This window comes from Herpailurus yagouaroundi, unplaced genomic scaffold (assembly GCF_014898765.1).
Source record: "Herpailurus yagouaroundi ecotype Mexico unplaced genomic scaffold, PumYag 185, whole genome shotgun sequence".
Lineage (NCBI taxonomy): Eukaryota > Metazoa > Chordata > Mammalia > Carnivora > Felidae > Herpailurus > Herpailurus yagouaroundi.
In genome coordinates, this window is record NW_024412416.1 from 10,448,367 (window position 1) to 10,473,287 (window position 24,921).

General features: G+C 41.3%; 1 pseudogene; it reads left to right on the forward strand.

The window, feature by feature from the left end:
- Window positions 1-3,008: 3,008 nt before the first annotated feature.
- On the forward strand, window positions 3,009-21,599 carry LOC121042223 (S-formylglutathione hydrolase-like; annotated as a pseudogene).
- Window positions 21,600-24,921: the final 3,322 nt, after the last annotated feature.

Below are 24,921 nucleotides of genomic sequence, written 5' to 3' on the forward strand. Positions count from 1 at the left end.
CTACTGAGTGTCCATTCTGATTTGTTAGTTACCAATTCATGTAGCTTGCTAAACATGGTTAATTATCACCAGGATTCCTCTGTTCCATGGACATGTCATTACTTATTTGATGGGTTCCATATTGATTGACACTTATTTTCCTCCCAATTTGCTTGCCATTACAAATGTTGCTTCAATAAATACTGGACATAGGACATTTCACACATGAGCAAGGGCATTCATACGGCGAATCTCTAGAATCTGAACGTCCTGATCAAGCGGCACGTGCGTTTTTCATTTGGAGACATTGCTAAATTGCTCTCCATAGAAGTTGCCCAAGAGTCATATGGTGAAAGGAGCAGACAGGGGTTATGATATGTATCTGTGTGTAGCAGACCCTTTTGCTGTTGCTTGTCACATCCTGGTGGGTCTACCTCTAATCACTGCTGCGGCTGAGTTAGAAAGGCGTGCATCTGCTTGTATGGGCGGCTACTGCATCCCAGCTGAAGTGCACCAAGCCTCTTTCCACTTCCCACTACAGGGCATTCTTCTAGACAGCTGGAGGTGGCTCGGCCAGTGCACAGTAGTACCCTGGAAGAGGGGTTGGGGGCAGTCAACACGACAAGCCGAGGTCAGTACTCCCAGAAGCTAGACCACTTTGGCACTAGTGGATGGCCACAGAGATGAGGAGATCCCCTATCAGACTGGGAAGAACTTCAGCCCATTCCTAACCTTGTTCTTGCTTTGGCATCGAGGCTTTGACCCAAGACGATCAGTAAACGGCCCCACCTTGACTTCAGTGGAGAGCTTTTGTCCTTCTAGGATGTTACTGCCAGTTGGTGGAGCCTCTGCTCTGGCAGGGAGCATGCCATAGGGCGAGAGTTTCTCGTCACACTGAGGTTGCATGTCTTACGTGATGAACGTGTGCAGGCATGTGTACTTGTGTTTGCTTCTGAGATTTTTGAAGACAGTGCTGATATAACTGCTTTGGTTGGTTTGCCCGTGATTTTAGATTATCTTCATGTCAACTTGCCCCTTACAGGGTGGGTGCTGGCTGGAGACGTATTTCAGTTTCCTAAAGAGACTTCTGGTCGGGCATGAAGGAGTGAGCCACCCGACTGAGGTCACTGTCAGTCCTCAAAGGCCATGTGGCCAATAGAAAGAGATGACAGAGGGAAGATGACCCTGAAGAAAGCAAAGATGTGCTGTGTGCTCTGATGATTTATGTATCTCTTGTAGTCCCTCCCCTTTGTGGGAAGTAGTAACTAAAGACACTTGGGGCAGGGTGTGTTCCCTGGGGAAGAAAGGAGAGCCAGTTGTCCCTAAGGATGGTACCTAACACTTGTATAGCACACTCAAGGATTTTCACAAGTATATGTCTGCGTGTCTCAATAATCCTTTAGAGTGAGTAGGATTAGCTCCATTGTACAGATAAGGACACAGGATCAGAAAGGTTACTTGTCTTCTCGGAGTTGCCAGAGCCCATCAGTGACCTGGGTGCAGACTCACGCTTCGTGATGTCAAGTGAGAATTCCATCAGATCAGTCCCACCCTCCTCCAATGGGTGTGGCTCTAAATGGAGGCAAGAAAGAAGCATTAGTAAGAAACTATAGCCACATCTAGAATTAATCTGAACCTCCAGCATGCTGCCCTCAAATAAAGCTTACAAATATTCTACTGAATGCTTATGTGCAACTGAAAAAAAACCAACAAAACAAACAAACAAACAAAAACAAAAAACAAAAAACAAACCCTAGGTGATAGTGATTATATTTTGGTCAGTAACAATAAGACCCTTCCATTTTCTTCTCTCTTGTGTACTCTCTCAAATTCTGTGTTCTGACTGGTGCTGAGTCTCTTGTTTCTACCACAGATTTAATTGAGATGAAATGGTAGATTCATTTATAGCATTGATTCTGCCTATGGAAATAGGCAAGTAATATCACGCCACTTCTTGGTAAAATAGGGGTCGCATCCTCTGCGAGACTAAGGGAAAGATTTATTCTGAAAATGCATTTATCGTGCTCAACAAAGCACCAGAGAAGAGATAGTAGCTATTATTAATTATAACTCTTCCTAGTCCAATTTTATTTTATTTTTTTTAGGTTAGAAGTAATTTCTATATATTTATTATATATCTACAGATACAGATGTAGATTGCACATACACATATATTTGGAAAGAACTCGTTGGAGTACTAATATGTAATAGAGTGTCTGGCCGAAGGCTGTATAGGCTATTCCTAGTCCAATTTTAAATTAGTTGTGATTTCAAGTACTTCGCTAGGTCTCAACTTTCTGTGGCTAGCTGCTGATGCACCTGCCCTAACTCCCAGGTTCCACGAACATGATTCCTAAAGGGTCTGACGCCAGGGTTTTGGAATGTAAGCACTGCTCACTCCTTTCTCTTTCTCAGAATTTGTCTTTGCTTTTCCCCATGACTACTGGCATATTTAAGACAAACTCATAAAACAGGGCAAAGCACTCTTGCTTCAAAAGTGCTGTAAGTGTAAAATAATAATGCCAGGCTTGTCTTTGCAACCTCATCAGATACTCTGGAAAGCCAAATATCTGCTTATTCAGGCCCAGCCCTCCACTGAGAAGCAATAGAGTTAAGCCCTGAGCCCACATCTCTGGGGCCATTCAGTCCTGGAAGAGAAACCACCCCCCCCCCACCTCACCCCGCTGTGATCCCTGGGGGCAGACAGTTCTTAATTGATTCTAATGAACACAGAACCGTCAGCCCCGGCTCCTCCCTGAGATGTGGCCCAGGGGGTTAACCTCCCATGTCCTGGTTAATCGGTTTCCTCCCCAGGCTGAATTAAGCCTCAATTTTTATTTTTGATTGAATCTGTCTTTGCTGACAGATGTTTTCTGGGCAACCCGGAAAGTCCTCAGCATGTGATAATGTGATGGAAGCTATAATGAATCCATAACTCCTCTGCTGGGATTATTTTCTGGAGCCTTTGAGAGATCAGGGCTGCACTGTCACAAGGGAAGGCACTGGGCTGGTGGTAAACCATTGGCAGGATGACTCTTTGGAAGAGTTGCCTAAACCTGCTCCAAGCACATCCTGCTCCTTTTCAGAGGCAGCATGGGGGCTGCAAGGCCAGGGTAGGTCATCTTGGATTTAAGTCCTCCTGCTGCCACTCGCCAGCATTGCGTGTCTTGCCATGGAGATCATGTTAACAATGCAAGACTCGTTGCTAACAGCTATGATTCTTTTACATCCTCATTACTCAGAATGCGGTCCTCAGACCAGCATCTCCTGGCAGTTTTGCTAGAAATACAGAATCTCAGGCCATATTCCAGAATCTGCATTTTACTAAAATCTCTACAGCATTTGCTCACTCATGAAAGTTTGAGAAGCGCTTGTAATCAGCTCATTCGGTTCTCATTATAATACTGGGTATTTCGGGAAGGTGTGGCCAGCTCTGCTTCTTTCTCACCCCCACTGCAAAGACTTGGTGACATTTGTTCCTGGTCGTGTAGCTAGGCCACGGGGCAACACGCTGATAGGCCAGCATCCTGTTTCCTTTCTCTTGACAAGCATCTTAGATTTTCATAGGGCATACAGGGGATGAATTCGGGATTTTCACCCTTTAATTCCATTTCTCAAGAGAGTTGTATAAATGATCCAGTCTCTGGAGGACTAGAAGCTTCACAATTTATTTGCTTTGGAAAAAGAAGGGGCTCTGATTCATAAATACATTTTTTAAAAGGATGAGCATATTTACTGCTAACAACCAGTTTCTATGGTTTTGGTTTCTCAGTAATAAGGATGATAAATCATAAAGGACAGGAGCAGGGTAGAAGTATTTAAAGAAGAGAGAAACATAGGATCGGGACTGAATAAACAAGAATATATTTAAGTATCATGATCCTATCATTTCGGGATCCAATTTTCCAACAGATGTAACTGATATCTTATTATGTGTTCCTCAGAGGACACATCAGATATAGAGCATGTGACATCCACACTTTCTATTCAACCTTATCTCGGGCTTTAGACATGAGTATACCATGAGGAAATTGCTTGGGGACAAGATGGAAAGCTTCTGGGGCATCTAGCTGGGTGAAGGCCATGGAGAATCAGATTACTGAAGCAACACCTTTCATTTGATTAATGTCTCTGAGAACGACTTTGGGAAACAGCTGAAAAAATGGATTCGTGACTACATTTTAGGAAGAAAACCCTGGAATCCAGGAGAGGAAAGAAGAATGTGCACATACCTCAGAGAAACTACTGCCCACAATGAAAAGTATGTTAGTTATTTATTGCTTCATAGCAAATTACTTTAAAGCTAAGTGATTTAAAAGGTTTTTTTTTTACATTTATTTATTTTTGAGAGACAGAGCACAAGATGGGGAGGGGCAGAGAGAGAAGGAGACATAGAATCCAAAGCAGGCTCCAGGCTCCGAGCCCCACGTAGGGCTCGAACTCACAATCTGTGAGATCATGACCTGAAGTCGGATGCTTAACCAACTGAGCCACCCAGGCACCCCCAAAGCTCAGTGATTTAGATGGCAACAAACATTTATTGTCTCACACAACCTCTGTGTGTCAGGAATTCAGGAGCGATTGGGCTGGGTGGTTCTGTCTCAGGGTCTCTTATGAGATCACAGTTAAGATATTGGCAGGGGCTGCAGTCATTTAAAGACTTGAATGAGGCTGGAGGATCCATTTCTAAAAAGGTCCAGTCACACGACTGGGAAGTGGGTGCTGCCTCTTGGCAGAATGTTTCTGCTCCTTGCCATGTGGACTTCTCCAAAGGGTTCCTGAGTGTCCTCACAGCATGGTGACTGGCTTCCCTCAGAGAAAATGATTCATGGAAGCAAGATGCAAATCACAATGTCTTTTATGACCTAGCATCAGAAATACACATTGTTATTTCCTCAATATCCTATTAGTTCTACAAGTCTTCCCTCTTCGGTACGGGAGGAGATGATACTATAGTGTAAATACTAGTAGATAGGGATCACTGGAGGCCATCTTTGAGGCTGGTTACCACAGAAGAGAAAATATAACTATTTAGGGACCAAGGGGGAAGTGTTCTGCCTGGATTCCTAACTTTCTCATGAATTATATGATCTTAGATGATTTGTAATGTCTTAGTCTCAATTTCTTAATTTCTAAAGATGCTACAGGCTCTTGAAATGATGGAAAACCAGGGACTTAGAGTGAGGACCTCAGTTCAAATTGCAGTCCTTCCTCCCTTGCTGGAAGGTCTAAAGCAAGCCACTTACAGCTCTGAAGAATGGATTTCTGATCTCAAGTGAGGACAGTCCTGAGGGTTATAACAGATAATGGATATGGACATATCCTGTAAATCTAAGGTCTGTGAACTTGTGAGGTATTGTTTTATTTCCTCATGGGCAAGCTGAAGTATAGGAAGCCAGACGGCAGGTTCATTACCATACAGAATAAAATTACGCTACTCTGCAATGCATTATGAGCCTCCAAACAGCCTCTTCTATCTGCCAGCCTAGGGTGGAAGCTTTTGAACTATGTCAGGTGGTTATTATAATACAAACTAAAAGCCATATCATTTCATATGTGTATTTTACAATTTATAAATAGCTTTTACTGACAGTATGTTATTTGGGCATTCGTTGTTGTTGTCGTTGTTGTTGTTGTTGCCAACGTAAAATAACTTGTTTATGAAAGTTCTTTTGAAACTAGTAACGTTTAGACATGTGAATGTCTACTATTCATGCTGGCTGTTACTTTTATGATTGATTATCATCCTCTCCCTTTATATAGGCAAAGTCAGCCACTTAGGTCCCATCATTATTTTCTATCACATGAGAAATGTGCATCTCAGAAAAACTAAGTGGATTATCTAAGGTCACAGAGCTACTTAGGATGAATCTGTGGAGATATGTCTTATGTCTGTGGTTATCTTTTATTTTTAAGAATCCTGTTCGTAGAATGCTTGTGTGGCTCAATCAGTTGAGTGTCAGACTCTTGATTTTGGCTCAGGTCATTATCTCAGGATTGTGGGATTGAGCCCTGTGTTGGGCTCCATACTGAGCACAGAGCCTGCTTAAGATTCTCTCTCTCCCTCTCTCTTTGCCCCTCCCCTACTTGTGCTTTCTCTCTGTCTCTCTTTAAATCTTTATTTATTTATTTTGAGAGGGAGAGAGAGAAAAATGGGAGAGGAAATGTGCAAGCAGGTCAGGGGCAGAGAGAGAAGGAGAGAGAATCCCAAGCAGGGTCCTCATTGTCGGCATGGAGCCCGGCACAGGGGTCAATCTCACGAACTGTGAGATCATGACCTGAGCTATAATCAAGATTTAGATGTTTAACTGACTGAGCCATCCAGGCTCCCCACTCTCTCTCTTAAAAAAAAAAAAAAATCCTCTTCTCGACTACTGAGATGAAAAAGGCAATAAAAGGAATCATAACTATTATTATTAAATTTTATGAACACATAGTATGGTCTTTCTTCATGACAAGTGCTGGAGTCATAAAGAGAAAGAAACCATGGTTTGCGGCTCACTTCCTGGTGGACATGGCAGATACAGTCAGGCTAGATGTACATGTGAGTCATTTCAAGGTAGTGGGATACATCTCTTTGCAGAAGTTCATTAAAAGTATGTGCCTTGGTGGAAACATTGGTGGACAAAATAGTCTTCTGCTCAAGGATATGAAGAGAAGGGGAGTGGTGCTTTGGGCTGGACTTTGAGGGCAGTAAGGGAGCTTCTAGGTCAGTGAAGGTGAAAGGCATTGTGGCAAAGTGGGGAGTTTGGCAGCAGCTTGTTTCAAAAGAGAGGGGGGACTGGGACTAGATTTGAATGGCCCTGAAGGCATATTATAGCTATTTTGGATTTAGTTCTATACATGGTGGAAAACCACTGGCATATTAAAAGATGTTTTCCTCAGGGGCACCTTGGTGGCTCAGTCAGTTGAGTGCCCGACTCTTGATTTCCGCTCAGGTCATGATCTCACAGTTCGTGAGATCCAGCCCCATGTCAGGCTCTGTACTGACAGCCTGGAACCTGCTTGGGATTCTCCCTCCTTCCCTCCCTCTCTCTCTGCCCTTCCCCTGCTTGTCCTCTCTCTCTCTCTCTCTCTCTTTCTCTCTCTCTCTCTCAATAAATAAATAAAATTTTAAAAAAGATCTTTTCTTGATTATAAAAGTATAGAGAAGGCTTTTGGACAGGGTGATGGCATGAAGAGAGTTATGAAAAATGTGTTATAAAAAGGGCAAAATGAAAGCAGTAAGCTCATAGTTGATGAAGTGGGTCAGACTGGAACGAAAGAGAGTTTTGTCTTGACCTGTACTTAAGGATAAATGAATCTGTAGCCTTTGAGCAGTAGCTCAAAGGGGTCAAGAAGCCTTTTACATAAAGGGCTAGATGGCAAATATTTTAGACTTTCCTGGCCATACGGCCTCTGTGGCAAATACTCGACTCTGCAATTGTGGGAAAGCAGCCATAGACAATATGTAAATGATTGCATTTGGCTGTGGTCCAATAAAACTTTATTTATGGATGATAAATTTGAATTTTATATAATTTTCACATAATTTCATAGAATTTTCACATGCCATGACATATTATTCTTCTCTTGAATTTTTTCAACTGTGTAAAAATGTGGAACCCATTCTTGGTTCCTGGGCCTTCCAAAAGCGGGCAATGGAATGCATTTCACCCACAGGCCATAGTTTGCCCACTCATGGTAGCCTATTGCAATTCCATTGCCATATTTACCTGTGTGGTCTTGGAACATGCAGGCGTGCCAGTCATAGTAAATGCAAACTTCACAGGGCAACCTCCGTCTCCAGGTCACATTTGGAGTTGAAACACACCCATAGATAGTAGAACTGAAGCACAAGAAAGCGGAGGATGCATGTCTGTTGGGGCCATCTTCCCCACAGGCTGCTGAGATTCTGTGGGCAGGTTGGGGGGAATCCTTGAATTTCTAACTCAGACTTTCTTCATGTGCCTCTGCACTGGTTGTCCCAGGCTGGGGTCTGGTGACTGCAGTCAGGCCGATGGATGGAATAGCTGGGCTCAGAAGACAGAAAAACATGCCTGCAAATTAGGTGGTGATGGGAGAGCTGGGTGAAGGGAAGACATGTCAATCTGGCACATTTAGTGCGGCAATGTAAGGTCCAGTCTTGCTTTGGAAAATGTCTATTCAAGTCCTTTGCCCTATTTTTTTTTTTTTTTTTTTAAGAGAGAAAGAGAGCATGTGAGTGGAGGCGAGGGGCAAAGGGAGACAGAGAGAATCTAAGTAGGCTCCAAGCTCAGTGTGGAGCCTGAGACAGGGCTTGACCCCACAACTCTGGGATCATGACCTGAGCTGAAATCAACCCACTGAAACACTCAGACACCCTCTTTGCCTCACTTTTAAATCAGCTTATTTGTTTTGATGCTATGGAGTTGTAGGATGTCCTTATGTATTTTGGATACTAATTCCTTCTCATGTTTGAAAATATTTTCTCCCTTCTGTAGTTTGCCTTTTCACTCTATAGATTGCTTTCTGCTGTGTAGAAGCTTTTTAGTTTTATGGAGTCCTGCTTGTCTAATTTGGGATTTATTTCTTGTGCATTTATTTCCTGTGTCAAATCTGAGAAAACATTGCCAAGTCCAAGGTCATGGAGCTTCTCCTCCATGTGTTCCTCTAGGAGTTTTATACTCTCGGGTCTTATGTTCAAATCCATGATCCGATATATTTTTGTCCATTAATGTTAATAAGTATTCATGGAAATATACATAGTACTTGCATTATCTCATTGATCATACTGATAATCATGTTTCCTGTGAGAAGAAGCAAAACCAAAAGGGATACAATATTCCATTTCGAATTGCTCAACTAATCAATGGTAGATGTTGGGACCCGCCCCTGGATCATTTGACTCCAAATGCTATTATCTTTCACCCACCCTACCTGATCCTTTATATGGTACCTTTTGAAAGGAGTTGAAGGGGGCATGAGGAGAGAAGGGAGGGCTAATGGAACACCCAACTCTGCCTTCTTCTCCTTTTTTAAATATTTATTTGTTTATTTTGAGACAGAGAAAGAGAAAGAGAAAGAGAGAGTGAGCCCAGAGGAGGGACAGAAAGAGAGGGAGAGAGAGAGAGAATCCCAAGCAGGCTCAGCATTGTCAGCATGGAGCCTGAGGTGGGGCTCAGTCCCATGACCCTGGGATCATGACCTGAGCTGAATCAAGAATCAGACGCTTACCTGGCTGAGCCACCTAGGTGCCCCGAGTCTGACTTCTGAACAAAACATAGCAGGGATGTATTTGTTCAGTTTCCTAAGGAGAGTGATGAGCTTTCTTGGTCTATTTTTTCCTCCCTGAGTACCCTGCTCCCCACCCTTGTCTCTCTTCCCCATCCCTCTTGCTACCCACCGCCAGCAGTTGCCAGCAATTATTACTACGTCCAGGCTCAGGGACATAAAAGCAAATGATATCTTAGCAGATCTGATTTTAAAACCCAACAACCTAAGTATTTGAACTTCAGTCACATGTGGCCAATGCAGATTCTGTTTTTCATCAATTATATTTTCATCAAAGAGGGAAGGACAGAACTAAGGGGACAACACGTTTATTTCAGTGTGTGCTATTGGAACTCCCTGGTTGGCCTTTATCTAGCATGGTGAAATAATAAATGAGGAGCAATCATGAAAAATATCCAGTTTTACTCTTCTATCTAAATCAGGCATGTCCTTTCCAAGACTGTCAGTGAGCATTTCAATGAAGAATCCTCTTCTAGGCTTTGTGACAGGATGGAAGCTTTCTGAACAAATGGCCTGGGTCCCCCCCTATAAGATGGCTAGACTAAGAATGGTATCCTAGAAGCCAACGCTGCTTGCTGTGTTTTCTCAGAACGTGCAGAATTGGGTGATTTCCTCCCTACCTCCCTCTTTCTGTCTTCAGCCACACCTGGTCCATACAGTCCAATTCCACACCTTTTATCCTCCTTATGAAACATGAAGCACGGGCCCCACTGCTTTCCTGAGACAGTGCTTAGGAGGGTGTTGTCCTGTATGCTATCTCTTGCCACTCCTTATCCAGTTTCAGATGGGGGTCATCTATATTTATAAGTAGTCTAGATTTTCATGGCAATTCTGAAGACAGAAGGAGGATGGAGGTATATTATGTACCCTGGGGCCAGTTTCTCAGATCCCTGTGGACATACTCTCTTTTTCCAGCCCTTCTCTCTTGTAACCTCCTCCCCCTACTTTCTCTGATGCTCCCCTCCGTGCCTCTAATCCTTGGTCCTTCCTTCCCACTTCTGAATCATCTTCCAGGTCTTTTAACCTCTCAACCCTGTGTGACAAGCCATATGGCTCCATCCTGCTTTTACTTCCAAGATCTTCCAGATACCGGGATCCATTCTCCGTAGAGAGCTGTGCGGGATTTTAATGACAAAAATTTGTTATGTTGTGTTTAGAAGACCCGATTTCTTATCTTTGTCTTATCCATTTACAAACTGTGTGAGATTATGCAAAATACTTTATGTCTTGAAACAAGTTTCCTTTCTGTAGAATGAAACTAACATCTGTTCTGCTATCTGGAGGATCATCAAAATATAAAATCATCATAGCAAATATGTGTGGAGCACCGACCGTGTCCCAGGCACCATGCTGAATGTTTTAGGCATGTGGTCCCACTTATCTTATGATGTTAGAACTATTATCACCCCCGTCTCACAGACTACTAGATTAAGTGTCTGAGCTGCTAAGTAACTTGTCCAAGGTTTTCTAGCAGGTAAGGAGCAGAGCCAAGACTGAAATTTGAGACAGGAACCTCAGTACTCCAAAGGGACCATTACAAGAATCTGTGGTGGTACCTGGCCCAGACAAGGGCTCATACCCATTTGCTCACTGAATGGGGGAACTAGATTACATACTTTTCTTGTAGGATAATGGGAGGTATGGTGTGATTTTCCAAAAAAATCAGGATAACTTGAAATTACTCACTTTACTAGCTTTATTTGTAAGTCACGTTGCTGCCATGTATATAATATGTCCCGTAGAAGCACGCCCGTCTAGTATGGTGGCTGTGGAAAGAGACCAGGATTTAGGAACTGGCCAAGCAACTTAAACTTTCTAAGCCTCCGTTTTCATCTGTATTTTTTATAATTCTAATTTATAAAAGCATCCATGTTATAGGTTGCTGTAAAGATTCAATGAGATCATGCCTGCGGAATGTTTAACACGTAGCTTGGCATATACTAATCATTCAGCTCATGTTGTCTGTTAATGGCAACCACAATCATGGTGAAGTAGTAATGAATTGATAACATATCAGCATGAGAGTTCCGCGGAGTTTTGATTTTGCCCCCGCTCCTCTGTTTGGTGGCTGTGCGAATTTTATGGTCCCTATTGAGTGGTTTGACATTGGCAGAGGTCGAAGGGGGGATTCTGATACACATGCAGAACGGGAAGCCAGAGACTTGTATTTAAATCATTTCTGTTACTCACTTGTTTTGTAAGCTTGAGCAAGTTACTTTTTCTAAATTAATCTTACATGTAAAAATAACCATGAAAACACCTGCCCTTCCTCCCCACCCCCTACCTACAGTGTGAGGTTTGGCTGATACAGTGATTGTGACGGTGCTTTATGAACTCTAAGTGCTGTGTAGGTGTTATTTTTTTTCCCCTCCCTTCCATCTGAGAGCAGTGCTTTTCAGCTCCCCTTAAATGACCCAACACTTTGCCCTTGGTTAATAAACACATTTGTGCACGAGCATTTGGCTAATAATGGGAACTACCTTTGCAATACATGTTTTCCCTTCAACAGCAAAGTGGGACATTGTGAGCTAAACTGTAGCTGTGACATTTACAATAATAAGTTTATAAGAGCAATCGCTACCTTGCCTATTTTGCTAGTATGGCATAATAGAGATGATTTAGGGTGATTAGATCTGCAAACTGACAGTTTGAAGGAATGGTCAGAGAGGAGAGTGAAGAGAAATGAGTGCCTGAGATCCTGAATTTGCAATCAGATCAAGAAAGAATAACCTCTGAGACGGGCTACCATTTATTTCAGGGTGTGCCATATACCAGTCACTTTCTAGGAACCTTCTCTAAGCCTTCCGACAACGTTGTGATTTATGTATGCAATATTGTGATTTATAAGAAATATATTTTTGGTCATTCAAATGATCAAAATATAATATTCCTTATGTATTTGGTTCTTGTCCAGGGTTTCTGGCTTATAGCTCCTAAACCCCTTGAAATTTCCTGTGATAAGGGCAACAAAGTTACCTTTTTTATGTTAATGAGGTGACTTTTGGAAAGGATGGGGGTTGGGGCTGGTTGCCAGGAGAACCAAGCGTGGGACTGGAGGGGTGGAACTTTCAGTTTAACCCCCAGATGGGGCGGTGGGGGTGGGGAATGGGAAAGGGACTGGAGATTGAATCAGCCAATGACCAATGACTTAGTCGTGACTATGTAATGAAGCCCCCATGAAACCCCAAAGGACCAGATTAGGAGAGCTTCCAGGTTGGTGAACATGGAAGGAGGGGGGTTTGGAGAGAGTGGTGTCCTGGAGAGGGCATGGGAGCTCCGCCCTCTTTCCTCACACCTCACCCTGTACATCTTTTCATGTGGCTGTTGATTCATATTCTTTATCATATCCTTTAATAAACTGCAAACCTAAGTAAATGGTGTTTCCCTGAGTTCTGTGAGCCACTCTAGCATATGAGTCGAACCTGGGGAAGAGATTGTTGGAACCTCCAATCTGCAGCTGGTAGGTCAGAAGCCCAGGTAAAACCTGGGGCTTGCAACGGGAGTCTGAAGTGGGGTTGGGGGCAGTCTTGTAGGACTGAACCCTTGACCTGTGGGATCTGATGCTATCTCTGGGTAGATGGTGTTAGAATTCAGGTGAATCCTTGGATACCCTGCTGGTGTCCGAGAATTGCTTGGAGTTGTATGTGTGGGAACTCCCACCTCCCTTTCCACCATGTTGGATTGGGTAAGAAAACCTAAAAGACGGCATTACCATTCTTGTTTTATGGATGAGGAAACTGAGGCTCAGATGTTTAGGTCATCCGTCTGCCTCCTTTGAATCTTAGTTCTCAGAATATGGACCACCACTTAACTGGTTTCACAAGCCAAAGTGCTCTGAGTTGGCATTGATGTACTCCTTTCTCTTACTTCCCTGATCCAATGTATCATGACAACCTAAATGATTTTAGTTAAGTATCCCCTAGATTCTGTTCACTCTTTCTATTCATGTCATCACTAGCTCTTGTATGAATCACGGCACTGGCCTTCTACCCGGGTACCAGTGTCCTTGCTGTCCTCTGATGTGTTCACGCTTGGGACTGATCATGTCCTACAGCCCCATGCCACTCAGAAGGAGGGCAAACCTCTTAACCGTGGTCACAGGTGCCTCTCCATTGTTCAGACCTCTCCATGGGCCCCTCTCCTCTGCTCCGTACTGTGCACACTCACTCTCCCAGGCTGGACATGGTCCATCCCAGCACTGTGCCCTTGCCTGGGATGCTGGCTCTTCCTCATTTCGCCCTCTTATCCTTCTCATCTCTGCTCCAGCGTTCCCCCTGAGGCAAGCCTTCTCTGACCTTTGCAAGAAAGACACATCCTCCTGGTGGATGCCCTCACAGTTCCAGGGAACCTTCCTTCCCAACACTTATAACAGTTGCTATAACTTGGGTAACAGGTATGCTGGTGTCTGTCTCTGCCTCCAAAGTGTAAAGCCAGGAAGGCAGGGCTGGTATCTGAGTTCCTAGAGCCTAGCATGCTAAGGGAGATATTGCTGAGTTTGTGGGTGACTTGGTCAAGGCATCGCAGCTAGGAAGTGACAGACTGGGGATTTAAACTCATTTCTTTCTGACTCTAAAGACTTTGCACTTAATACCATTCACTTTAGGGCAGTGTCATTCTAGCAGTAGGACTGATAAGTATACTTTATACTAAGATCAAACATATTTTGGTTCCATCAGATAAAGTTTGATAAAAATGGATTATTAAGAACAGATTTGATAAGCCGAGCTGCCTGCCCAAGGTTTGGGGATTTTGCATCAAAGAGAAATGTAATGAAAATGGATCAACCTGGGCTGATGGGAGGGGGTGGGGGCTGGAGGGTGAAGGAGAGTGGCTCCTTCTATTGTGCCCTTGACGCTTGCCTTTTCTGCATTCTATGTGGAGCTCCCTACCCTGAGTGCAGTGAGATAATGATGAATGATCTTTGTTGGATTGTGTGTGTTGGCTTATGTATGAGTGAAGCAGTTTCTTTGAATCAATGAAGTTGCGCAATTGAGGAATTGGTAGAAAATTTCCAAGTATGCCATCATACTTTGTCTTAAGCACCGCCCCCCTGCCCCAGAAACCACATCATCTTGAACTTACTTTTATTTACTGGTACTGATGGCTACGGGATGGAGGAGAGGGAGAGAGGAGCCAACACTTAGCTCCTGGTTTCAGTTCTGCTACAAATGAGCAAATGGAATTTGATCAATCCCCTTATAACCTCTCTGGGCCTCAGTTTCCTCATCTGAAAAACCAGAGTGAATAAGCAGGCCTGAGTTCCTTTCAAATCGGACACTCCATTCTCTGTCTTCCTACTGTTGAAATACTTAAGGAAACCATTGTTCTCTCACTCTCTCCTTCGGACATTATGACTTCTGCGTTGTCTTTTGGTGTCATCGCCCACCTAAATGACCCCTCACGGAAATGAAGTCTTTAATCATTTCCACCGGGTAAGTGCAAAGGCTGAAGGGAAGCACTAGCTGTCAATAGCTCTGCGGATGGCAAATTAATTCAGGGAGATAGGATCCATGCAAACACGTGCTTAGACAGCCATAATTTGCCTTTCATTTTCCTTTGCAACTTAGAAGAAAGTGAATAATTTCCAATGAGCCTCTCATTTGAACATATTGAAAAAACATGTCATTAGCAAAAGGAGCATTTAGTTGCTTGATTACCATATTTCTCCAAGTATGAGGGACAGTCATTTTTTCAGCTGGAGATAATTAGCTGAGCAGAAAGATGCAAAATCTCGGGGGCAGCAAAATCCTTGTATGTCTTCTATGGGTGTGGAGACAGCAAAGTGAAAAAAGGGAGAGCTTATGAGGCCATTAAACACCTAGGGATGTGGTCAGCCGTATCTCCTCTGGATAGCCAGATAGAAGTCTCTAAAACTGTGGATGGAAATATGTTTATAGGGTCTCATTAACCCAAGAAAAGTGCAAAACAGAAAGGACTAAAAACAATGTAAATTTTTAAAATTCAGTGTTTGATTTGCTTATCTGCTTCTGATGCTTTCTTGTCATCACAGTTACATTTTCCTTCTTCCTGTCTATGGCCACCTGGCTTATGAGCTACAAGGGTGACCTGGGCAAGTTGCTTCAATTCTCTATATTTTGAGTTTATACACTTTGGGGAAATAATCCTGGATTTTCATATCTGAGATAATATTGTTCAGATCTAAGATCATTGGTTACATACGGGCTTTGGAAAACTCACCACCCACCATGGCTGAGGGCAACTGTTTCTTGGGGTTTGCCTGGTACCAACAGGGTGGACTGGAGAGCAGTGTCAGAGGAGGGGATGTTAGGATTTTCATAGATTCTTTTTTTTTCTCCAGAAAGAAAACATCGCACTTGTATTTGAAGACACCTCTCTGGACAGGCATATGGAAATCCTAAGGTTGTCAGAGTTTTGTGCTTATTCTAGAGTAGCGCTTTAAGATTTTGGGCAGTGCCATGGTTTTCCATTACGGATTTTAGGCAACAGGCTGGTCATGGCGTCCCTAACATGCAAGCATCTTGTCAATGACGGGGCATGAAAGACTGGGATCACATCTTCTTTCCCTTCAGGCTGGGCAGTCCCAGGAGGGCAATGTGAAAAATTTAATTGGAACATATATCAGTGGTAATAAGGAATCAATCTCTTAAAGGTTTCCTAGGAGAGTCCCTGACGATTTATAAAAGAAACAGCATTGATTAAATGACTCTGATGCGTCCTTCTCCATGGAGACAACTCAGGTCAGTAGGCTACTTAGGACCTCATGTTCCCCTTTGCCAATAACCCCCACTCATAGAATTTATTTAGGGAGTAGCTCATGCTATTTAACTCAATATTTTGATTAGCAGGGCTAGCATTCATGGAATATCAATATAAATTGCACTATCATACCAGACTTCATTTAACAATTATCTGCTCTAATTCAATTTTTCTTTAAGAACAGAATTTTTTTTTTATAACTAAGTTTATCATTAGGACCGTGAACATTTTACAGTGCTGGAAAAACCTATTTGAATTTCTTTTCATTTAAAACCTGTAGCCTTTTATATAAGCCAATGTTCATAAATATTGTACTTTCTCACTCTAGAAAAATTGGTGTTTAGAGCAAAGTATGAACAAAAAACCATCTGTTACCCCAACTCCAAAGATCAAACAATACTGTTAATCTCTTAGTCTAATTCTGGTCCTTTTTGCTGCACCTGTATTTCATATAGTTTCATCACATGTCACAAAAATTGTATATATATTACTTAAAAAAATTTTTTTAATGTTCATTTATTTTTGAGAGAGAGAGACACACACAGAGTGCAAGCTGTGGAGGGCACAGAGTCGGAAGCTGGCTCCAGGCTCTGAGCTGACAGCAGAGAGCCTGATGCCATATCATGGCATGAACCATGAGATCATGACCTAAGCCAAAGTCAGATGCTTAACTGACTGAGCCACCCAGGTGCCCCTATATTACATTAAAATAACACATTTTATTATTATAAATGAAATACATGTTTCATATGTACAAATAGAACACATAAAAAAACATAAAAAGGAAAACTAAGGTCACTTAGAATCTTCCCAGATAATCACCATTAAAATTTTGGTGTATTTTCTCAGAATATTCTTTTCTAGGCCTTTTCTCTTTTTTCTTCCTATTAAATTCTTCAAAAATACAGAAAAGACAGAGACTAAGATAACCGACACCCATCATCAACATCAGAGTATCAAAAATATGAATATTTTTCTACATATAGTTCAGATTCTTTTATTTATTTATTTTTTGTTATCCAGTGTCCCTCTTCTCCCCTCCCCCCCTTTTTTTGGCAAAATGGAACATTACAGATACAGCTGATGCTCCCTGTGCTCATTTTTATCTTTTCAAGATTTATCCATATTGAAATGTGAAACTCTAGTCTATTTAATTTCACTGCTGACTAATATTCTACCAAATGGACATATCTACACTATTGCCATATGCGTTCCCACGTAGGTCTCTTGAAAAGCATCTCTTAACATGTGTGGCATTGCTAATATGTGGGGCAGGCTTGTGTCCAACTTTACCAGACATTGACAAATTGTTTAAAGTGGTCATAATAATTTGTATTCCCATAAGCGACGTTGGACAGCTCGTTTTGTTTTTGGCTTCACTTGGTATTGCTAAGCTTTAAAGTGTTTGCCAATCTTAAGAGTGTAAAATGGCTTCTTTTTCATTGTATGTTGCCTATACCTTATTATTGGTGATACATGTGACTTTTATTTGTAAGTCACAACTGGTGTGGATTTGCTTTTCAGTTCAACTCATTTATTGAGTACTCATCAAGTTCAGGGTTTTCTGAGGTTGCTAAGCAGGGCTGCTGCCAAGCCTGGCCGCTCAGATCTACCTTCTCCAGCCCTCCACCGCCATCAGTATTGCTGTCTTCTGGTTCTAGAGTTCTCCTTCTTCCCCTTCTCCTCCCTGGGAAGGTTCTGGCTATAGAAATCAGCTGCAGTAACAGGAAGGATTCTATTAAAGCAACTCTCATCATCTTACCTACTAATCATGCTGACCATAAAATATACTTAAATTAATTATACAAGTTATACATGAAACCAGAGCATATACATGCAATACCAGAGCATATGGAAAGTGCAAATCCTCTTACAATCTTGTCCCCCTTATCCAGTAAATAACCACTTGTAGATAACCTGTGCTTTTTCCTTCCTATTTGTGTTTATGCACCAATACAATGAATGTTATTGAACATGTCTCTTGGATTCATAAAATTTTTTTAACTTAATATGATCTGTCACCATCTGTGCAGTATTCTATAGTATGGAAGCACCATAACTAACCAAATTCTGCTAATTATGGGCTAAATTTAGGCTGCTTCCAGTTTTCCATTTGTAAACAGTGTTGGGGAAAACATTCCTGCAAATGTCTTTGGACATCTTTGGACATTTGCCTCAGGAGAAAATTTCTAGAAGTGCTTTTTACATACCAATTTTTTGAGTTCCTGATAAATTGGTGACTTCTCGGTAGGTTTTGGACGTAGTATGTCGATTCTGTGAACTTTATGCTTTGTGTAAAATGGTGGAAATAATAGTAACTGCCTGATAGGGTAGTTGTTTTTTTTTTTTTTTTTTTTTTTTTTTATTTTTTTTATTAGTTTTTGAGAGAGAGAGAGAGAGAGAGAGAGAGTGAGAATGTGCACATGCAACCAGGGGAGAGGCAGTGAGAGAGAGAAAGGGATAGAGAGAATCCCAAGCAGGCTGTGTACTGTCATAACAGAGCCCAACTTGGGGCTTGATGCCATAAACAGTGAAATCATGACCTGAGCCAAAATGGAGAATTGCCCACTTAACCAACTGAGCCACCCAGGGGCCCCAATGATAAGGTAGTTTTGAGGACTGAATGAGATAATGTATATAAAGTTTGTACACAGAGTTTGGACCATAGTAGAGGTTCAATCAATGTCTGTTTTTCACCTCGTTCTCAGCAAAAAAGGAAGTATCAAAAACGGAAATGAAACACATTTCCACTCATATCAGATTTTGGTCTAGAGCTGGAATTGTTCTCCAATATCTCTAACAGATTCCTATGGAAAGAAAGATATATTGTCCATTCAGAATGTAAAAAGAAGGGTAATAGAGGGAAAAATTCTTCAGTCATCTTTGTGAAAAGCCATCATGTGGACTGTATTTCTCAAATAGTAAAGTGAGGCAGAAAGGCAGCTCTTGATAATTCTTGCTTTCTTGCCATCAGTTTCCCACTGCTTTTATTCTCTTGTCTGGGAATAATTGTAATGATTGTAACAATTATAAAAAATAACAAAAACAGTTATTCCAGAATTCCAGAATTTCTGGAATGCACTGACTCTAGTAAGGAGGAAACAGAGATGGTTAATTTTTCCCTTTATCCTTCAAAGTTGCTCTGGGGTTCATTCTTATCCATCCTTTAGATAAAGAATTTGGCATCCTATGTATTTTTTTAAACAACTTTAGGGTTTAAGAAATCCTATCCCATTTAATTTCAAAATTTTAAAATCTCATCCAATTTAAAACCTATTCTTCCTTGCATATTTTAATGTTTAGAAAAATCAATGAGAAATGCTAAAATTCAATGGATAATTTTAAGTGGCATCATAAAAACTATGTAAATATTCCAAAAGAAGTCAGAAAAAAGGAACAGGGACAAAAAGCTGAGAGGACAAACAGAAAACCAACAAAATTGCAAAGCAAATAATGAAATGATGGACCTAAATCCAATCACATCATTCAGTCACCAGTAAGTCAATATTTAATAACATTAAATGTTAATAAGCTACACACTCCAATTAATATGTAAAGATTGCTACTTGGTTAAAAAAAAAACAACAAAGCTCAAAGACCCAATTATAGGTTGTCTATAAGAGATTCACTTCAAATATAAAACTATAGATAGATTTAAATAAATATACTTTAAAAATATACTATGTAAACAAAATGATAGAAGTAGCTGGAGTAGCTATATTAATATTGGACAATATGTGTTATAAGTCAAAAAGAAAAAGAAGGATCTTTCCTGATAATAAAAGAATCAATTCACCAGGAAGCACAAACATTAAAAAAATATATAAGTACCTAATAACAGAGCTTTAATCTACATGAAGCAAAATAAGTAGTAATAGATAATCCACAATTTTTATTGGTAATTTGAATACCCATCTCTCAAGCAATTGATAGATCAACTAGACAAAATTTAGCCAAGCTAATTTATAGAAGACTATACCCAACAACCACAGAATGCACATATTTTTCAAGTGTATATTGTATTCACCAGCATATGGTAAATCACAGTCTGGGTCATTAAAAAAAAATTCAATGGTTTAAATCAAATTGAAACCACACACAGTATGTTCCCTGACCACAATAAAATTAAAATAGAAATCAGCAATAAGATATGTAGGAAAGTTTCGACTATTTGGAGATTAGACATAATCCACGGAGCAAAGAGAAAAATCACAGGAGAAAATAGAAAACATTGCAATATGAATAGCAATAAAAATAAAACATATCAGTATTTGTAGAATACAGCTGTAGGAGTGCTTAGAGGGAAAGTTATAGCTCTATATGCTAATATTAGGAAAAGGGAAGGATCTCACCTCAATGGCCTGAAGAATATAGGGGAAACAAAAAAAGGCAAAGAAAACCCAAAGGAAATAGTATAAAGGAAATTATAAAGATAAAAGTGCAGAGATTGGATAAATGAAAACAGAAAAGAGAGAAAACTAACAAAACAAAAGCTGGCTCTTTGAGAAGATTATAATTAATAAATCACTAGCTACTCTGATCATGAAAAAAAGAGGAGAAAACACTAGTTCTCAATATCAGAAGCGAAAGAGGGATTATCACTACAGATCCTATAGACATGAGGAAGATAAGAAAATATCAGGAACAACGTTAGAAGTTGAGGCCCTGCCTTTCCACTCTGGCTGCTGCTCATAAACCAATTTCCAGCAACAGGTGCTTTGGAGGATTGCAGAAAGTTTTTGAACATGACACTGTTGAACTGAACTGCAAAATGAAATTTGCTATCTACTTACCACCAAAGGCAGAAACTGGAAAATGCCTTGCACTGTATTGGCTGTCTGGTTTCACTGGCACAGAACAAAATGTTATATCAAACTCTGGTTCTCATCAAGCTGCCTCAGAATATAGCCTTGTAATCACTCCAGATACCAGCCCTCATGGCTGCAATATTAAAGGAGGAGATGAGAACTGGGACTTTGGCACAGGTGCAGGGTTTTATGTGGATGCCATAAAGATCCTTGGAAAACTAACTACAGAATGTACTCTTATGTAACTGAAGAGCTTCTCCAACTCATAAATGCCCATTTTCCGGTGGACCTCCAAAGGATGCCTATTTTTGGCCACTCCATGGGAGGCCACAGAGCTTTGATTTGTGCTTTGAAGAATCCTGGAAAATACAAATCTGTATCAGCATTTGCTCCAATTTGTAACCCAGTGCTCTGTCCTTGGGGCAAAAAAAACAAAAACAAAAACAAAAAAAAAAACAAAACCCTTTAGTGGATATTTAGGAACAGATCAAAGTAAATGGAAGGTTTATGATGCTACCCATCTTGTGAAATCCTATCTGGGTTCTCAGCTGGACATACTAATTGATCAAGGAAAAGATGACCAGTTCCTTTCAGGTGGACAGTTACTACTTGGCAACTTTATAGCTGCCAGTACAGAAAAGAATTTCCCCTGTTTTTAGATTACAAGAGGGTTATGTAGAGTAGATTACAGCTACTACTTCATTGCAACCTTCATTACTGATCACATCAGACATCATGCAAAATACCTGAATGCATGAAAAACTTCAGATAAGAGAATTTGTTCAGGATTATAAAATTGTAATAAACAGTACTGCAGGGAAAGAGGATTTCAAGACATTGGATTTCAGAGTGCTAAAAATACATCATTCCATAGTTGAATCACTTTCTGAGTAAATATATAAAACCAGGAGGAAAAAAAAGAGACTATTATGAACAACTTTAAGGGGACAAATTCAACAGTGTGGATGAAATGAACACATTTTTTTTTTTTTTTTTGGAAAATACAGCTTATAACAAGTGACACAGGATCTAGCAGAAAAATTGGTAAAAGCTTCTGCTAATCTAAAGATACATTAAGTCAGTGAATATGCAAGCCACAGACTGGGAGATTTATAAATGCATTTTCTGGGGTGCCTGGGTGGCTCAGTCGGTTGGGTGGCCGACTTTGACTCAGGTCACGATCTCTCGGTCCATGGGTTCAAGCCCCGCGTCGGGCTCTGTGCTGACCGCTCAGAGCCTGGAGCCTGTTTCAGATTCTGTGTCTCCCTCTCTCTCTGACCCTCCCCCGTTCATGCTCTGTCTCTGTCTCAAAAATAAATAAATGTTAAAAAAAAAATTAAAAAAAAAAAAACTAAATGCATTTTCTGACCAAAGACAAGATTTGAAGGTATATAAAGATTTTTTTACAACCTGACCATAAAAAGATAAAAGAACAGCAACAACAAAAACGACCCTCCAGGAGAAGGAAAGATTTCAGGATACACTTCACAAGGATGATACACAGATGGGAAAGAGTACCCGGCATGATTACTCATCAAGGAAATACAAATTAAACCACAACAAGGTACCACTCCACACCCACCAAAATGGGTGTTTGGGAAGATTAAGCAGTAGTGTTGGTAAGAATGTGGAGTGACCAAAACTCTCCCATATTGCTGGTAGGAATACAAAGTACAATGACTTTGGAAAATTTCTGGAGTTTCCTTATAAAAGTAAACACACACTTACTCTATACATCCAGTAACTTCACTGGTAAGTATTTACTCAAGGTTAAGGAAAATGTATATTTAAAAAAACAAACTTGGTAGGGGTGCCTGGGCGGCTCAGTCGGTTGGGCGTCCGACTTCAGCCCAGGTCATGATCTCACGGCTCGTGGGTGCAAGCCCCACGTTAGGCTCTGTACTGACAGCTCAGAGCCTGGAGACTGCTTCAGATTCTGTGTCTCTCTCTCTCTCTCTGTTCATCTCCTGCTTATGCTCTGTCCCTTTCAAAAATAAATAAATGTTAAAAAAATTTTTAAAAACAAACCTGGTAGGAGAACATAATAGCTTTATTTATACAGCCAAAGACTGGACACAGTTCTGGTGTCTATAAACATGAGAATGCATAAGCAAATATATTAATTCATTTGTGGAATAGTACCCAGCAATACAAGCAAAAGAACTCTTGACATGTACAGCAATAGGGTTGAATATCAAAAACATTTTGCTGAAATGATAATTTTTTAACTAAATGATTTAATTTACATGGACTTCTAAAATTTGGCAAACCCAATCTATCCTTGGCTTGAAAAAAATCTAAGAGTATATGGGTGGCAATTGCCTGAGGAAGGACATAAAGGGACTTTAGGTAGGGGTTATGGTAACGTTCTGTATTTGATAAGAATTTTAGGTTATACATATTATACTTTGTCAAAACTCAGCGAATACATACTTAAGATTTGTAATTTCATCATATGTAAACTTTTTATCAAAAACTGTACTGAACTCCAGTTAATGCATGCTGAGCTGTTTAGGCAATGTATATTTGTGTCTGCAACTGACTTTGAAATGCTTAAAAACCAATATGGAGTAATGAACGGCTAGAAAGATGGATAGATATGTGATACAGCAAGGATCTAGGTGGTGGGCGTACAGATGTTCTCTAACATTTTTTCAACCTTTGCCGTGTGTCTGAACACTTTCATAAAAAAATAAAGGCCCCAAACCTCTTCATCCCTCCCCCTCTTTGTGACAGCCTCAGCCTGAGAAATCTGCAGTGGGGAAAGGGGAGGAAGGCAGTGCGTTCGGTGTCTGTCTGTCCACCTCATATAGCCTCTTAGTAATGGCTTCAGGCTTTTCTAGGGTTGACTAAGAGGAGAGGAGACAGGAGAAACAAGAGGGTCGTACTGAATAGGTCAGTTGCACTTGTCATCCTCTTCTCAGGGGACCTGTTTGTGGGTTCCACAGAGATTTCTCTAGTAGGAATCTCTGGCTGCGGTTTGCTAACTTAGGCAATATCGTCTGGATGGCCACTTCGAACGCCCCTGCGATCTACCTCTGGTGGCCTCTTCCCACAGAGATTGCCTCACCCCCGGGAGAAAGGTTTTGGGGGCAGTCTCTTTTAATCTCTCTGGCTGGTTCTCTATTGTGGAGTCCGTATTTGGCCTTGGGAAAACACACGCGCACCTTTGTCCAGCCTAACTTGAAGTATGGGCCCCTCCCAATTCAGTTATTTCTTCTTTCTGTCCCCTTCCTCCAGTCCAACCTTCTTGCCCTTGGACTTGATTCAGATGTGAATGGCAATCCCTGAGTTCTTCCAACTTCAGGAGCACTTGTCGGTCTCTGAGTGGGTGTGTGAGGTTCCTTTTCACAAGCTCTCTTGCCTTAAAATGAGGGGAGAGCGTTTCCCAGCCTATGGGAGCGGTGTGAGGAGAAGGCACATACAGCATATACCCCTTTTAGAGAAGTCCTCCGTCTAGCCCCCCAGGGACATTTTAGTCTTTTTAAATAAAGCTTGGGAGTGAATAATAGTCTACGCTTGTAAAACTGCCTCTTGACTTTACCCTTTGCAAGTTTTGCCTAGTGGGTCTAGTACCTGACTTTAAACCAGAGGGTTCTTGACAACTGTTGTTTGGTACTTAAGCTTTGGCTCCAATGCAAAGCTTGGGGAAGATAGAGTTTCCATTATCCTGTAACAACAGCTCATCTGTTTCCCTTCGCTGTCTCCTGTGTAGGAGAATATTTATGAGGTACAGATGTTTGCAGGAAAGGACCCTAATGTGGAAAGGAGTCTCACAGAATTAATCCCACCTCTTTTCCTCACAGAAGAAACTCAGAGATATCAAGCTTTGCCTGGGGAAACACAACTAGGTAACAGGAGAGATTAACTAATTTCTGGTTCACTGCTCAGAAATCGGCTTTCATAGTTTCCCCTCTGCCAGGGACATAAGAATTAAAGGCAGCAATTTTCTTCCCATTTCTGAGCCTGGGCTCCACTGCTCCACATCTTTGGCTGTGAGTGGCTGAGAGCACAGTACCGTCTCTAACGGCCCTGGCGGGACCCCCGGGCCACCTGAAACCCTCTGCACTATGCATCGCTCAAGCTGTTGCCCCTAGAAAAGACAACTGGCCCGAAGGGCGTCTTTTGGCTTTGTGAGTCAGCT